Here is a 17,968-nt window from a genome sequence, read left to right as displayed (position 1 = left end):
ATTTATCTTTTATTTATGTTTCAGGGTGCTTTTTTGCGTTTGAATTCCAATGAATAATACTGTGTAAGGCTCCCAATGCCGATGTGTCGTTTGATTTTCCTTATGAACAAAGTACGTGCCGGTTTATCCAATGATTTTTCTCTCAATTCAAGGCGAACAAAAGAAAACTTCACCATTTTCAACATTTGATGAGAAATAGAGAAATTGACAATGTTCGCTTCAGTCAGCCTCCGATAGACATCATTAATCAAATATTCGGTGCTTCTAGAGAAATGATTATCGTCATCGTTGTATCGAAAATAGTATCGCACAAGAAAAAAATCGGCCGTGTGAGAGAGATAACGTCCAATAGAGCCAATGAGTGATAGTAATCAAAATCACTTCTACGAAGCAATGGAAATCAGTTTTTTGCATTTGATACCGACCACCCACTACGATGATAAATGTATCGAACCAAACATTTACTTGTAAACACACACACACACACATCCAAATATCAAATGGCCAAAAAAGTCATGACATCTTTTTAACAGATTTTTAACATTAAAATCTGCAATATTAATGCGATGGAAGGGTCTTGTTTTTTCCAAATTAATGTGTCACAGATTCGTCAATGTGCATGAGAGAAAGGTGTATGTAATTAAATGAAAAAAAAACATCCCTTTCAAAAAAGGATACTGCATAATTTCATCCGTTCTCCATATTAATTCTAACATTTATGGTAATATTCAAAATCACAATATGCTATAATAGACAATGGTCACCTCCAAATAATGTTTCTATAGAACCGAAAAAAAGTTCGCAAACAGAGCCAACAAGTAATCGAAATCACTGCTATTAAGAAACGGTGATAATGATTTAGTATTTGGCGGGAAGGCGCTAAAATGATAAATGTACCCAACCAAATTCATTTGTGTTCACACACAGACACACATCAAATGACTCGAATAATGACATCAGTTTAACGAAACGTCGATTTCGATCATTAATAATTCCGAATACTGAATGAAGTTTTTTTCCCCAAAAAAAGAATGTCGCGCGTCTGCTATTACTTACACAATGATAATAAAAGAGAGCTTTGCCAAGAATTTGAACAAAAAATAATAATTAAAATTGATTGACAAAACAATGAGTTGATGAGGTACAAGGAGCTGTATTGAATGACACTAAATGAAATTTCGCATCGGGGTGCGTATTCATTAGAAAGAAAATGGTTGAGATTGATATCATTTTTCAGCTGCTTTCGTTTTATAAAGTCATATAGTCTTTTCAACGCGCTATTTTGCATATTCACTCCATGCGAGTGTGACTGAATATTAAAAATTAGTCACTTTTTTTTGTGCAAGCTCATTTTGTTCTGACGTCGTGGATGTGATATAATTTATTACATTTTGTGATGAACGAGCGCCTCAAATGCCACCATTACCAATATTTTTGTCTTATTATTTCGAGTAATAAATGTAATCGTTACGAACTTTACACTCTGAATAATTGAGTATCCTTATTGAATTGGCGAAATATATCAACAATGAAGCCAATGAAATTTTCCTCTTAAAGATTACTTCAAAGAGAATATTCAATGCTGGCTGAAAACTGTCGAAAAGTATTTTAAAAATATACCACAAATTATGGATATCAAGCTTATGAATGCTGATTGCTCTATATTTGAAACAATTTTCATCGTTGGCAAATTAAATGAAAAATCAATTCAGACGAAATCTTTCTAAAATTGAAAATGTAGAACATTTGGCCTCTTTGCCGCAGAAAAGTGATACTAAAAACGAGAAAATATCAATACTTATAATTGGTTTGCGCTTACTTAACGGCTTTCCAATGTTACCAGCAATTTCAATCGAGTTTTATTCAATAATTTATTGGAAACCCCCCCAAAACAGAAGAACGAAGTGTGTCTGATAGCGATATGAACATAAGGAGAGAGAGAGAGAGAAAAGAAGCTGAAGTAATCACAATCATTCTCGAATTTCAGTATAGAATACTCTGCCAAATCTTGAGCACTTTCACAAGCATTCTCATTTAACATTGAAGAAGTGGTTAAAACAATGCGAGAGAAGAAAAAAACACGGATGAAATAAAGCAGAGCACGTTCAATAGGTATGCTGAATCTGACGTATTTTCGATTCGCGCTCGGTTCTTATTTCGCCTTATCTGTGACTGAAAACACTTCGATCCTTCGCTTTCTCTGTCTGCATAACATCATTATCCTCATTCCTTTCGGTGCTGCTATTGTCATCGCTTTGATTTTGCGGGTGAATGATTGAGTGAATGCGTCCTTATTATTATTATTGGTTCCTTTGTTCACGTATTATTCTTCTTTTTTTGAAGTGGTGTTTTTTTGCCATTCGTTATTTTTATTATTGTACTTTATTGATTGATCAAAGCATTTCCTAATGCCATTCTGATTGGAATCGGTTTTAAATAACGTTGTTTGGTTTCCATTTCCATTCAATTTTTTCCTCTCCTAATGTGTTCTTTAAAACAAGGGCACGATGACATATCAGCTACATCGAAATTATACATGCTATATATTCATACGCATAACATGATCCTAATGTATTATTACTTTGGAAAATCTTTTCTTTTTTTCCTTGTGTTTTTGACATACCGCACGTTTCTTCGAATTCTAGTAGGTCAGACGAGCTTTTTTCGTAAATGTCATCATTTATTCGATTGCGTTTCCGATATATTTTTTGACTTATTTATTCATCGTATTTGACTTTTACCACCGCAACCACCTCCACCACTTTATTGTGAAATATCAATATTTTTTTTTTCAATTCACTTTGATTCGATGTTATCTTTTTTTTCATGCTATTTGCTATTGATGACACAATAGATTTGAATAACATACATATACATGCACACGGGTACGCATACAATTGTGATTGAAAACAAACCCATATCAAAATGATTAAACAGAATAGAGAAAATGTTAAACGTTTCCTTTGGTGGCACAGTTTCCGTACAATTCCATCGAATTACGTCACAAAAATTGCCTTGAACGAACCAAAAAAAAAACAATAATAATGAAAAAAAATGGAAAGTATAAATACCATACACTGTGACTTCTAGGCACTCTATCTATGGTGCAAGTAAGTTTCTTTTTTTTGCGCAATAGGATAACAAACAAATGATAAATACGATTCGGTCGACATGAATTATTGATAGAACGAAAGGATGTGGATTTTCTCAAAATTGCCTAGGCATGACTTTGATACACAAATACTCCCACTCTCACTACATAGTGGTCTTGCATGTGGCCCGGCTGATAATATGAATGCGACGACGATAGCAATAAGACCGATGAGATTCATATCGTGCCAAAAGCCAAAATTCGCCATTTTAACACGCAAACACCAACACAGACACACAATAGGGGTAAAACGAGTAGTGACGAAAAATAAAAGCGGAAATCATCGTTCAGCCGTCTTTTGCTTTCGGAAATTTTCGTTCATTCAACCAATGTACTCTCTTCACACTGTTCGGTTAAGTAGATTTTTCATTTTCAATCGGTTACTGTTTTTGTTATATATTAGAACGTTGTGATACCGGTATCTTTCGTTTGCCAAAAAGTTAAATTGCTTTGGCATTCTGTTTTCGGTTCTCCCTTCGTCATTTTTTATCGAAAACGATAGAATAATAAACAACTTACGAAATTACTCTTCAGACTTTTCCACCATAATGGTACCATTCCAAAGATCACAACTTTGCGATTACGGCGTCAATTTTAAATGTGAACGAGTTACAGTACAAACCACTCGACGTTCTGAACAAATTTCGGCTTTTTCCTACTAATAAATTTATCAATTTTTGCTTCGATAAATTGTTTTACTTGATTTATTGAGCAGTAGTATCGTTGCCGCTGTCCGCCATCAACCAACCCCTTTTGAATGAAAATTTACAAACGACGAATTTTAAATTGGACGTTTACGGTTCAGGGACTTGAAATTAAAACACAAATTTTTGTCGTTTTTTTTCTTAAATCGAATTTAAAATTTGTGTTCGTTGACACAAACAAAGTTAACATTGACGAATATATATATATATGGATTGGGCAAGCCTGTTGAACTATGTCGTTTGCAATAACGAAAACAGTTAGTTCGATTTCCACACAACGCAAACACGACCATGGAGACAAAAATTGCATTGGCTGCACACCGAGTTGGTTGATTTGCAAGAGAAATTCCATTTACATAATGTTACATATATATATTGAAATTGGAAACAAACCGATGGCGAAAATGTAAGCCACCACAACGGCCGCACACAGCTTCAACATCATAGACCCAACAATAGTGCACAATGAACCAACCGAATATACATTCGTTACAATTTTTTTTGTGTCTGTGTGTCGTTTTTCATTTTCAAGTCTTCATCCGCATTCATTACGAAACATCGACAAAATGTGCACAGAAACTGATTTTTTTCCCTACCTTTTTGTCTTCATTGTCGCTATGAAATGCTGTATGCGGTTCCGTTGTGTATCGCGTCGTTGTTTGTCTATTTATTTGTTGTTGTTGCTTTTTTTTTGTTCATTCATACTTCGCATTTTGTCGAAGAGTGTATGAATTTTCATTCATAACATACAACTCAGGTTGAAACTGTATCAATTCGACTGAATATACATATGCCTTACATGGAGCAGCTTTGGCAAACAAAGCTCCTATTTGCGAAAAAAAGTAATAATAATAACGAATGGTGCGGCAGCACATATAACGCGCAGAGAAAGAATGGCGTGGCAACGAAAACACAGCATTTTATTAAACAATCCATAATTTGCACATTCAACCAACGATTACCCGCTTTCTTTGCACCATTCATTGGTGTATGTGTGGATGTGTATTTGTATGTGCTACAATTTACTGTTATCGTTTCGAGTTGGTTGTGTGTTGTTGTTTTTTCGTTGCTAGTAAGCGTCGCCGTTTTGTATATTATTACACTATCGCATTACAACTGACTATTGCTATTATTATTATTGGCTTTTATTTTTGCATTCAGACATATAAGCACTCGACTCGCTCACACACAAACACCACCGAACATACTTTGAGACAAACACGCAGCCACTTTCGCATTCATTATAACAATGTGTAGCATTCTCTCTATCTCTCCACATTCTGCTGCAGTCTGTTTGACGCTATGCTAAATTTATTAATGAATAATCTCTTTTTTTGTATTGTTTTATCATTAGGTACATGCATTTCATTCGTATGGTTGCAAAGGAACGGCAACGAATCAACGACAACGGAACAAAATTGACGGCGCATTGTTCATTAGAAAAAGGTTTGTTACCACTTAACCACTTCATATATGTATATATAGTTTGTTTTTTTGTAGGTTACAGTTGGTGTTGTTCGTTTTGAGTTGTTAAGTTTTTGAATTAGTTAAATCATAATGTCATAATATGGATTTTAGCACTTTTCTCCTTTCCATTCAATTCACGATTTTATTTAACTATTGAAGCATTTTATGAAATCGTGCTGCCAATCAGTATTTTCAACTAGAAATCACATATTTACCGAATATGAGACCATTAAAAATGACAATTTAGTTTAAAATCACATTCCATCCATAAATGGTGCGCGAATGGAACAAATAAATTTGATTGTACATTTGAAATGTAATAAAATTTCATCGCCAACGACATCATTGTCGTTTGCATTTACTATCGACTTTTCACATCAAAATCCAATTTCGTTTTGGAATTCACACTGCAAACATGGTCTACGACTGCATTTTGCATACTCTCTCTCTCTCTCTGTCTCTCTCTGTCTGTCTGTCTTGCTCTCTCTTGCTGTGCATGCAATTGAATGAACGGGTAATGCTAACAAAAGCCATTCTACAATTTATTATAAGTTAAGTCAAATAAGAACAAAATGCACACAAAGACATCAACTTGGAAATTGAATTGCATCGCATCAAATACGTAGCATATTTTATGGACTTGAGCAGACGATCGCACATTTCCTGTCCCATCGAAACCAATTCCAATTGATTGGCATTGCGCAACTATTTTTCGAACTAATTATTCGATTAATATTATATCATTTAATGCATTCGTAAATCAAATCGTGTTTAAAAGGTCTTTCTCTCTCTCCATTCATATCATTCTTTTACACAATTCATAAACATTTTATAAATATAAGCAAATTGAAAACGACGGACGCAATAATCGTTTGCATCATTATTGTTATTACAAGTCAAATTAAAATGGATTCGTTTAGGTTTTTTTATTTCTACTTGCAACAGAAACCGTATTCGCTTCATTTCCTTCTTGGGAATGAATTTTGTGTTTGGTGAATGTATGGTGTTTTATCGGTGCCAACTTCAAAGACACATATGATATATCATAAATGTATGTTTTCGTAGATTTCTAAACCGAATGTACAAACTTCCGTTGAAATTTTTATTGAGCTGCTGGTTATTTGCCTAGATTTCAATTTCTTCCTTGTTTATGAAATTCATGAGAAACCATTAAATCTCAATTTTGATGCGATTTCTATGTAACCAAAACAATCCATGACTCTCTCATGTTCGTTTACGAGTTTGTGTTTGTTTTTTTTCGTCGTTGTTTTACAATGTTTACTGCTTATACCGTTAAACACAAGCACACACACAAAATGTGTAATTTCAGCACTAATTGTTTTTGGAATGATTTCGCGGATTGGCATCAAGAACACAAACCGAGAATCATACTCTCGATGAAAATGTTTACTGGAGGAACAAAAATATAAATTACAATAATGGAATGCGAAAACTCACAATTTGATTTCATTTGAAACATTTGCAATAAACAAATCTCACATTTTATTTGCATTAATTCATATGAAATGTGAAATCAAATATATAGTCGATGCTGATATCAGCAAAATTGTGCATAAAAGATCTAACAGTCGTAGTTCTTTTTCTTCGCTCCAAGAGCACGTGTATGTGTGTGTTTGTATATGCAATCTAAGCGACAGTTGGCACACTGCGAAAAGGCGCATATAGTACTAAGTAATTACATTTTGGCACTGAAAAGTAAGAATGAGCGAGATAGTTGCTTGTGCATGATGCATGATTTCGCTGATTCAGCAACAACGATGCGAACAGTGCTCAATTTCAATAATTCGGTGGTAATCGCTTTTGAGTTGGAAATTTATTTTAATAATTGAATTTTCAAATAATTTTCGTATGGGTGAACCATGTCGTGTGAGTGGTGCTTGATGTTGAAATGAAGTTGCATTGCCAGTTGTCGACAACCATACGCCAAGGAAAATAGACTACATTCGTCAAGAGTTTCCCACACAAGGGAGACGGATTGAGAGATAGAATGAAAGAGACACATATACAACCATTCATGTTGAATAATATGGGAGAATTGAAATGCTTCATGCACGAAATGCATCCGTCTATATCGTGCAAATTTTGGTGCTAGCAAATATTATAACGTCGATACTATTAGTACTAATGTGAACATAAATTCACTTCATCCGACAGCCACACCGATTGCTGACTGAATACTGCATAAACTTATTGCTTATATGGTTCAATTTCACAACTTACCGAATGAACGAAAAAAGAAACCCACACTGAAATGAAAGGGAAAAAAGGCGTTATGCAACAAAAAACACCACCAACACATTCGTCACGTTCTGATCCACGGTGAATTTCGCATCAATCTTGAACTGAAGTGCATCACTATATGTAATGAAATAGGAAGTCGATGCGAAAGAGAGAGAGAGAGAGAGAGAGAGAGAGAGAGAGAGAGGAAGAGAGTAAGAAAAGCATCTATTGAAAAATCAAAGATTATCGCAAACACTTGCCACATAGTATTTTGGCCCACAAAATATATCGAAAATTTTGGTAATTCAAATGCTGAGTTACAAAATATGATGGGTGTTTTTCATGTGCTTCCGACTTTCAGGGTGTTCACAACAGTTTGAAACTGATTCACTCGCGCGCGCTCATTTTTAACTATACATGGTTTGTATAGGTAATAAGCCGGTTTCAGTATGTTCAAGTGTTATGATTAAGTTTTCAGAAATCCAAGCTGTACGAGATTAATGGATACCAAAATTACTTTACTTTAAGCAAACGAAACGCACCCACACCCACAACACAACGAAGTCAAAAACATAAAAGAACCATTCGATGCGATTTAGATTCATCGAATGAACTTTTGACATAATTTTCATCAAACACATACACACACCACAACAACTTTGCCATTGGAAATTTAAATTGCATGCACATAACAAAAAAAAGTTTTATGCGCATTCCTGTTGAAACATATTAAGCAGTATGTCTCTCACACTTCAACGCTCGTTTGGAGTGACCTTCATTTGCACACGTTTGCCACCAACTGCAAAAATAGACGGTTTGAATTGCAAACAAAACCGAAACGAATTATGAGCACGAAATGTAACGAAAACAACGTTTTTTTTCGGCTTGCGATTTGAACTGTGTATTAAAGCATTTTCGGTCCACAGAGGCTAAACAACAAAATAGAAAGAAAGTTTTGAAAATTTGTCTGCTACGTGGTTTATTAGCGGTAACTGTATGCAAGCAACTCTTTTCATGTCTTACGGCAATAGTTATGAAACAATTGCAAAAAAAACCACACAATCGCAAATAGCGCAGTAACAAAGCGCACACGTAAAAATTCAATTCGCAAAAGTATGAATAAATTGTTTTTTTGTAAGCAAACAAAAACAGAGAGAGAGCCGACAGCACCGTCGAGAAAAAAGAACCGATGATAGAAATAGCAGCAAACCTATACTCGCAATTTCTGGCAAAGTTTTTCAATTTAGAATTAACGTCGAATTTTGTGCTAACGGATGAACGAAACGGATGCATTTTAAATAAAAAAAGAGAAAAAAAAAATAAATTTCCATTAACCTAAAATCGATGCCTGGAATTATTATGCTGAGAGAGACATCAAAAGCAACACAACCACAAAAAAATGTATGTATCACAGAAGAAAAACAATTATGTACCCCGAATCGAAAAATCTCATTAATTTGGTCATTTGAACAATTTGTGGTTGAATCGAAATCAAGTTTGTTATTCGACTGCTTTCAGGCAGAAATAAAATGTCTTACATCCGTAAGATGAACTTTTCCGCACTGTGATCCACGACATGAAAGAAAACTAAATCTGACATTAGTTTTAGATAAAAATAATTTTCGAAGCACTTTTCTTACAAAAACTACTAAAGATAGGAATTTTTGTATCGGAGCCATGCCTATATGATATCGTAATCATGTGAAAATTTGCAGAGGTTATTTTTTTCACAAAAAGTTAACATTCTGAAAGTTTGAAGAAATTTCAATGCATATTAAGGGTACTTCCCATACAAAATTTCGTTTTAGAGCGAAAAATCCAAAATTTTGTTCGGGAGGTCCACCTAATATTCGTTGAAATGTCTTCAAACTCTCGGAATAGTATTTATGTGTGATAAAAATAACCTGTGCAAAAATTCAGCTCATTACGATATCATACAGGCATGGCTTCCATACAAAAATCCAAATTTTTTGAATTTTTTGTATGAAAAGTGTTTCGAAAGTTGATTGTATCGCAAAACTAACGTCATATTCGGTTTTCTCGTACCCAAAAACCCCCCAATACACATTTTTGAGTGTTTAAGAATACATTAAATATCACTTTTGGAAGAAAAATTGAATTTTTCCCATGGATGGACATGGGCATCACACCAGACATGACACTTTACCCTGTCAACCAAAGTCGCTCAAAATCTAATGGTTTCTATTCCTCGGCACCCCCAATCATCCTGTGAAGTCAGATTTTGAATTACTTTTCTTGTTTGAAAGTTATCGTGTTAACAAATTTTTGCGTACAGGGTACAGCGTACAGGGTACAGGGTACAGGGTACAGGGTACGCACATACATTCGGACATCGAAAAAACGCTGGATTCGTGTTCCCTGGCCCCAAAAACACCCAGAAAACACATTTTTTATGGGTGTTAATTTTTCGACCGATTCCAATACTTTACCTTACACACTAGGTGTGTGCGGAAAAGTAAAATATATATTAGAAACCAAATAAATGTTGCATTCAAATCGAATGTAGAATCGTTCTAATAGCCGATTCGAATAAAAACAAATAGCCCGAAAACTCGAAGAAGACGATGATGCAAAAAAAAAACCAGAACATCGAACGCTCCGTTACTTTCGGTCAAAGTAAGATCGAACAAAAAAAGGGGCAACATAATCAAGGAAATTGGATTTTTGTCTTTTTTATCTGTTTCAGTTCATATTGAAGTCATCGGCAATTTCAGCCATTTTAAGAAGAGACAGAGAGCATTGGCGGTTCAATTTTTTTTTTGCGATTTTGAAATGAGAAAATACGCCAATAGCATACAAGCAATGCTGATTACGGAATCGTTTTTTTTTTAATCGGATGGGAAACGATTGAAAATGATATTTTTTTGATGATGATGTTGTTGACAACGACGTTGTCACTTGTTTATATATGCGCTCCGACAATCTTTACCGTTTCGTTCAATTCGGAAATATTAAACAGAAAACCGATTAAATACGGAACTGTTTGAAATGGATGAACTGTGAGCATCGCTGGGTTGTGATTGCGTATTTAACGACATCCAAAATAATAAAGACATTTTGCTATTTTGCTAAAGCAAACGATAAAAAAATCGCATCAGCGCTATCTGAAGATTGGATTTACGCTTTTGAAAGAAGAATGAGCGAAAAAAAAGTCGCACATGTTGCTGACACCGCTCAATTCCTCTTTTTCATCAAACTCAAATTGACATCGTATTTGTGCTACTTATGTGTGTACGTGTTATCGGTAATTTGATTTTTTTTTTCACTTTCCCTCCCTCCATTTCGCACATCATTAAAAGAATTTTTTTCACCGTCTTCGCCCACATTTCTTAGCCAAAACAAATCGATGCCGAGTGAACTGATATCTATGTACAAATAAGGGGAAAAAACAAGAAAGCCAAATACATTCATAAACATGCATGTGTCATCAAACCTCAATGTAATCATATCGTTAAGGTATCATTGTATACAGAACACAAAATTTGACACCATTCATTTGGAGGATGAGAGAAATATCAGACGACAATTGCCACATAGCTCCTGATTATTAATCGATATCATCTCTGGGCTTTGAATGTTTTCGAGTGCTGATGTTTTCATGTTAAGGGCATCCCGTTGCTTCATGTGTTATGACGCTCTCAAAAGACAATATTTGTGCTCTTTAATCCACCAATACCGAAATCCTTGTAAATGGCACCATTTATACACAGCGTTTATTATTGAACTGTAAACACAGATTCATGTTCGCCTAGTGTGTTTGCGTGTTTTTTTTTTTATTCTCACGCAGGTCGTTAGGTAATGTGAAGAGTGTATCGATGGGCTTTTTTTCGATCATATGCTCATCAATATATGCGATTTCTCTCCACCTCTTCTGTTACTCTCTTTCTCTTAATGCCCCGATTAAATAAAGCGCGGCACACTTTCGCGTATTTATTGAAATGTTACACAAATGGAGAGCGAGAGAGGTGAAAAGCTTCAACGACAAACATAATCTGCATAATTGACTGCAAACATGTACATAAATTTGCCTGAAAGATGACTCCATTTATATTTGGCAAAATATTAAAAATAAAACGTTTTTATATTTCTGTTCTACTAAATCAAACATAAATTTCTCTCCGGCAGCCATACATTTGGTTCTTTTTTTGGATGGCAAAAAAACGCAAAATCGTAAAATCTCTCATGGGTACAAAAAAGAACTGCATCATGAATTTTAAAATTCAACTAAGGATTGCATTGAAAACTCGGTTTCATTTCAGTGTGCAAATTTTGCATGAATACTGTGTGTTTTTTTTATTTCAGCTTATTTTTTTATTCAACAAAAATGTGCATGCATATTCGTGCGAAAAGAATTTTTCCACTTCGTAAAGCCTATCATGTGAGTTTTATGGCTCGTGTGTGTATCGATTTGTATACATATTTAAAATCATTATTTTCCATATAATTATTTTTTGTTTTGTTTATATGCGCTAACTGAATGCGTGGCAGTGCTTACGAATCGTAAGTTACGATAGCACTATGAAAAAAAAGAAAACAATATAAAATCTAGAATAAAATTTTCTCACAAACGGCCAACGATGGAATTGAGGCATTCTTATTAGTTCTTATGAAATCGATAGCGTCATGATGTGCGGAAGAGATAAAATCATGCAACGATGAATATAAATGATCTCTCGGTGAACTCCTCAAGAATAAAGTAAAAACAACATCACAAACTAGATAGAATGGGAAAAAAGAGGAAAAAAGCTTTATCGATAAAAGAAAGAGTCGTGTCTATAATAAAATTTCATGTTTAAAATTCACTCTGCAATATAAAACTCAAAGCAAAATTGCAGCGAATGAAAAAAAAAACATTTCTCTCTCTCTTTCTTTTTCTCGTATTCGCATCGTAATGTTCATCCATATATATATTTGTTCTTGAAGTTGCTCATCTTTATTACTAAATTGCAAACATAAAATACAATGTACACTTCGTTTCATACAAATTTTATCTCACATTGGTCTGTCTACTGCTTGATCCTATGTTTATTCTCATACTCATCACGATTCGTGTTTACCATCGTCGCATAAATATACGCAGATTTACCACAAAGTACGATTTGTGTTGATCTTAATTTCAAAAAGCGAAACAAGCGGCAATCTTGTGTGTGTGAGTGAGAGAGAGAGACGGAGGGAGTGAGCAACGAAAAGTTTTACTCCATCCTGGTGATTGCCATGATATGGAAAGCGCGTCGTCTTTATGGTCGATACAAATGTATTCGATGCGCTTTCATTCAACATTATTCTGCAGGATGTGTAAAAGAAATGAAAATTATATTCAGTCGACTTTATTGTCGACTTTTCGAAGAGAGAAAACTTTGTTGCCATATTCCATTCAGCTTTTTATAAATGATCCGTCGGCTTTCTTGATTACTATTATTATTGCTGCTGCTTAAAACCTCATCACTTGCCGCCTCTTCTTGTGATTTTCGCATACCCATAAAGTTTATTTCCTGCAGAATGAGAAAACCGTCTGTTTCTCTTTTGCTCCCTCATCTTTTCATGTATTGTGTATTTTTATCAATACATTAAGTGTTTGCCAACTTGAACTTTTAGTGATATTCACTGTTGTGTATGACTCAAGTATTATGTTTTCGGCTGGAAAAGCATCATAACCATCCCGCACATTGAAGAGCAGCTTTTCTGTTTGCATCGGGAAAAATAAATAATTTTGAGTATCAACGAAAACTGTCCAACATGCCATTCTGTGATTTATACGCATTAACAAACGTGAGCTGACTGGATTTTTTTCATTTCGATTTACAGAAATTTTCTGAGAGTAATATAACATCCAGATTGAGACGCGAAGAAGATAACGATCACGACAAAGAGCGTCAAAAAATGGATGCCACGAACAATGAAGGTACAGCGATGAAGTTCATCACGGATCTAAATAATGATTGCCTTGAGTGGATCTTTTTGTATTTGAGCCTTAAGGATCTTTCGAACATCGCCAACACAAGCAAACAATTGAAACCAGCTGCTGAAATGGCGTTTACCCGTAAATATGGCAAGAAGAAATTGGAAACGACGTCATTGCAAATGCTGCGCTGTTTTGGTCACCTGATCACGAAGCTGGAAACCGTTTTTAGTGTATTCCCCAAAAAAAGATATGAATTACTGCGATATGTAAACAAATATTGTTCGGAAACGTTGATTGAAATTGACTTAACGTACATTGATTGGCATAAAGGTCAAAACATCATGGCAAAACCATTCCCAAAAGTCGAAAGTGTACAATTCTTCATGTGTAACTTTAATGCAGAATGTAAGAATTTAGAGTTCTGGTTTCCATCAGTTCGTCGCGTCGAGTTTTTTGGTGAAATTCCTAATCAAAGCTTCAATCAACATTTACCGAACTTGGATTGCTTGGAAATAGTTGAACGATATAATACACATCAAATTCAGAATTCCCCACTTTCGTTTCAATTAAATCCGCAACTGCTGAAACTAAAACTTCATGCCGATGCCGCTTTAAATATATTGCTTTGCGCCAATGGCAAACATCTACAAATGCTTCAGTATCTTGACATCTGTTATACATCCAAAAACATTCGAATCCGGAAACATACCAGACAAACGCCGAAAGGTGCCATTACCTATGGTGATGTGATTTATTTGCCAAATTTAAAAACGCTCAAAATCACTTTGGCCGATGATTATCTAAAATCGATTCCGAAATTACCAATATTATCGCATCACCTTGAAGAATTCGAATGTCATGTGGAGCGGTTTGAAACGTGCAACGCCTTAATTGAATTTCTAGAAGAGCATCCAACAATCAAAAAATTATCGTTGCTCACGCGTTCAGGCGTTAAAACAAGCGACAAAATAAGAATGGCCCAGGCATTACCATTACTTCAAAATGCATGGTTTACCAAGTATTTTAGGTTAACGGTTGACGAGCTGGAGGATTTTGTGAACCAATGTAAAATGCTGGAAACAATTGTTTTTGGAAAACACCAACTTCATAAGGCATTTGGAATGATTTCTTTGTATTTTGGAAGTAATTGGGAAGTGGAAGATTGTACATATTGTATAAAGTTAACGAGAAAATCAAAAATTTAGAACAAAAAAATATGTAAAGCCCTTTTAAATTTCGATCGAAAAAAATCATCTATCTAATGGAAACAGTGTCACATTTTTCAACCTACTGTCGAATTTTAGCTAATCAGTCTATTTAATATTAAAATTCCACGATAATCATAAGAAACTTCTTTGAGTTTTGTATTAATTTTGATTTCAGAACTTAAATTTATTGTTTTGTAGGTTTGGAACTAGATGAATTTGATTTCCAACAGTGGATTGTCTAAAATGCATTACAAAAAAGGTAAAGTGTTTGGTACTATTGGTTCGATAATGGTTTATATTCGCCATAGTTCAGAATCCATGTTGAATGGCTCTCTAGATTTTTTTCCTCGTTTGCCCAACGACAGCTTGTTATACGTTCTTTGAACTCTGCCGCAATATAGCCTTTCATTGAAAACGGATGTAAATATATGTATCATGCACAACAACACACGTTATTGCTCATGTTCGTGTTCAATACTCTGATGGTTGGATGTGTATACTGGACTAGCTTGTTGACATCACATCCCAACACATGTACGACGGCATGTTTTTCCCCCCAAATCCGTTCTCTGACTGTATGCGTGTACATTGGAACATTCACGATTTTTGTTGCCATTTCTGTGTCTGCATTATCAACAAGTACAAAAACCGGCTCTCGCCTGTTTCTCAAATTATAAGTTTTCCACCGTCATGTTATTTGCACAGCATTGCGCAAACTCGATCCATAAATTCCAATGGAATGGTGGATATTCTCTCGTTCACAATCCAGTTGCTCTCGCGAAAATCGTTTCCACATTTTTCTTTCTTCTCTCATTCATTTGCGTACATGAGGTTGGCAATGTGCCAGGAATTCAATGTGAATATGCATGACAGCATTTGTAGCAGTCAGTCATGAATGTTGCGTTTGAAATTTTATTTTTCCAGTCTGAAGTTTGGATATCGTGTCTTGAAAATCTGTCGGTTTGTTTGTAGCCATTCTATGAATTTGCCGTTGGCTGTACGGAGTGGAACAAAATGAAATTTATTCGACGACGCCGTCAACGGTTGTTTTTGTCATCAGACATGACATTGTAATATCTACAATACCCGATTTGAGCAATGCACAACATGTAATACGAAGTTTTCATTCCTTCCCTGTTTGAAAATCGCTTACTGCCATTGCCACCATCATCATCATCACAATTCGTCTACCGCGATATTCACAATACATACATATATATATCATATCGCACCATCCTTGAAATGGCTGGAAACATGAATACAACCAAAAGAAAAAACTCCAGCTTGTTATAGCTTTTCTATTTGACTACGTGACGTTTTTTGGGGGCGAATATTACGCATTCCGCTTGACTTTTAATGGTCCCGTAGCGATGCAATTAACTATGTGCTTTCATATTGAATAGCAACACGTAAATACATCCAATTTAGCCTTTGTTGCCGATATCTTGAAGAAAGCGATATTTATGCATAATTAAGAAAATTTATATTTATTAGATATTTAATTACGAAATAAAATGGCATGGCACGACAACGACGACGACAACGACAAATGGCCAAAAGCGCAATGACGCGAATCAGCAAACGACAAACACGTGAATAAATTTTGCACTTGTTTTTGCGCTCTGTTCATCTCATCATGTATAATTCGCTTTGAATTCTATTTATCATCCCCATCAGCCGGATGTTCTTTATTTAACAAACCCCGTACATTACATTTACAAAGTAAACATTTTTTTATTTATATCTCTTTTTATTTGAAATTGACCAGAAACTCGTCGATGGAATTAATAAAATTGAAAAAGTAAAAAAAAAAACACCGAAACGATAATGTGTGTTAACCATAATTTTGTGTGAAAATGTGTGCGTATGTGTGTCCATCATCACGAAAAGCTTTTTCGTCATTTCGAACTTTTGAAACACGATTCCATCCTCCACAATTATCACTAATTTTTCAGTGCACGAACAAAACAGAAGGAGAAAAAAAGCCAAACCAAAACGTGGTCGGTGTTTCAATGTTTCAGCAGAGCGAACATTTTTTGTTCGTTCTTATTCTTCGTTTTGTTGGTTTTTCACTATCTCTGACTCATTTTCCCGAACTAAAAAGCTAATTTTCATTAGCAGCTGGTTGACTAAGTACGTTTTTTCTATCAAAGCAGACACCATAAAGTTCAAAAGTTTATTATCGATTGTTTTAATCGCAAATGATAGTGATCGGTATGCACATCATTACGTATTCATTCATGTCTTTATATGTTGTTTTCATAAAACTATACAATGTATTATTTATCCACAAGTCAACTTGAATACATTGTTACCCAAAAAATACCATTTATATACACATTTCGGGTGGTTGGCCATGCTATTCCATTTATACACTATGTTCGTCTCCAATTCACATCGAACGAACGATAAGATTACCCCACAGCAGAAGTTACACTTAACTATAAAGTGGTGTCGTTACCGTTTCCATCCTTTTTACCATGGTTTCGAATGTGTTGTTGGTGCTGTTGTTTTTTATGCATCGTTTTTTTTTCGTCTTTCCCTTAACATTTGTTGGTTCATTCATTTGAATTTTATTTTCCGTCGGATAATTGCGTATACGAACTTTGTATATATGTGTCTATATGTTTGTATCCTTGCCGCCGGTGTGTGTACTAATGCGTACGGTTCCTTGGTTGCATGTGCGTCGTTGAACTTCGAACACGGCAACATTTTCGGTGTAAAAATGTGAATTGGTCGTATTCTCTTTCTCTCGCCCTCTCGCTCTCTTGCCTGCTTGGATACGAGGATATTTGAGTGTAATACAGTAGTTTCAGTAAAAGAGGCATTTAGCGTTGTTGCTCCCTTGTTATCTCGCACTTTTCTTTTCGCTCTATGTTTTATACTGAGTTTGACTAACGAAATTATTTGTTCTTCTTTTTCAATCTACCATAATCTGCACGGTTCTCTTTCTACCCATCTCTTCTCTGTTCGTATATATAAAAAAGGAAATGTGCACTGATGCTTCGTTTTTCGCATATCTCTCGATATTTTTTTACGGTGTATCCAGCAGTTCAACACTCACAATTACATCGAAATCCTTTATTCCTTTCGGCTTATTTTCTATGTGTCTCTTGATACATTGGCAGTTCCCCATTTCATTTTATATGTGCCTCGATTCTGATTTTTTTTTCTCTTTCTCACTCTATTTGTGCACAATATCTGAAAAATAAATGAAAAGTTTTATTTCACTTCAGGTCATTTTGTTTTGAATACAGCCAATATGAGTTTATAT

General features: G+C 34.9%; 2 protein-coding genes across 2 annotated transcripts in view; both read left to right on the top strand.

Moving 5' to 3' along the window:
• The window catches only part of LOC116337920 (protein disks lost), a 203,277-nt gene that overhangs the window by 26,585 nt on the left and 158,724 nt on the right, over positions 1–17,968 (top strand). The gene's annotated exons all lie outside the window — the stretch shown is intronic.
• The window catches only part of LOC116337921 (brain tumor protein), a 94,340-nt gene that overhangs the window by 24,341 nt on the left and 52,031 nt on the right, over positions 1–17,968 (top strand). The window contains exon 2 of the mRNA XM_031762889.1: positions 5,210–5,301. The gene's annotated coding sequence lies outside the window, so the exon portion shown is untranslated. The remainder of the gene's footprint in view (positions 1–5,209; positions 5,302–17,968) is intronic.

Source organism: Contarinia nasturtii, unplaced genomic scaffold, assembly GCF_009176525.2.
Source record: "Contarinia nasturtii isolate CC-2019 unplaced genomic scaffold, AAFC_CNas_1.1 Cnas_scaffold_350, whole genome shotgun sequence".
Classification (NCBI taxonomy): domain Eukaryota; kingdom Metazoa; phylum Arthropoda; class Insecta; order Diptera; family Cecidomyiidae; genus Contarinia; species Contarinia nasturtii.
The sequence above is the reverse complement of the archived record's forward strand: the minus strand, read 5'-3'. Positions and strand labels throughout refer to the sequence as shown.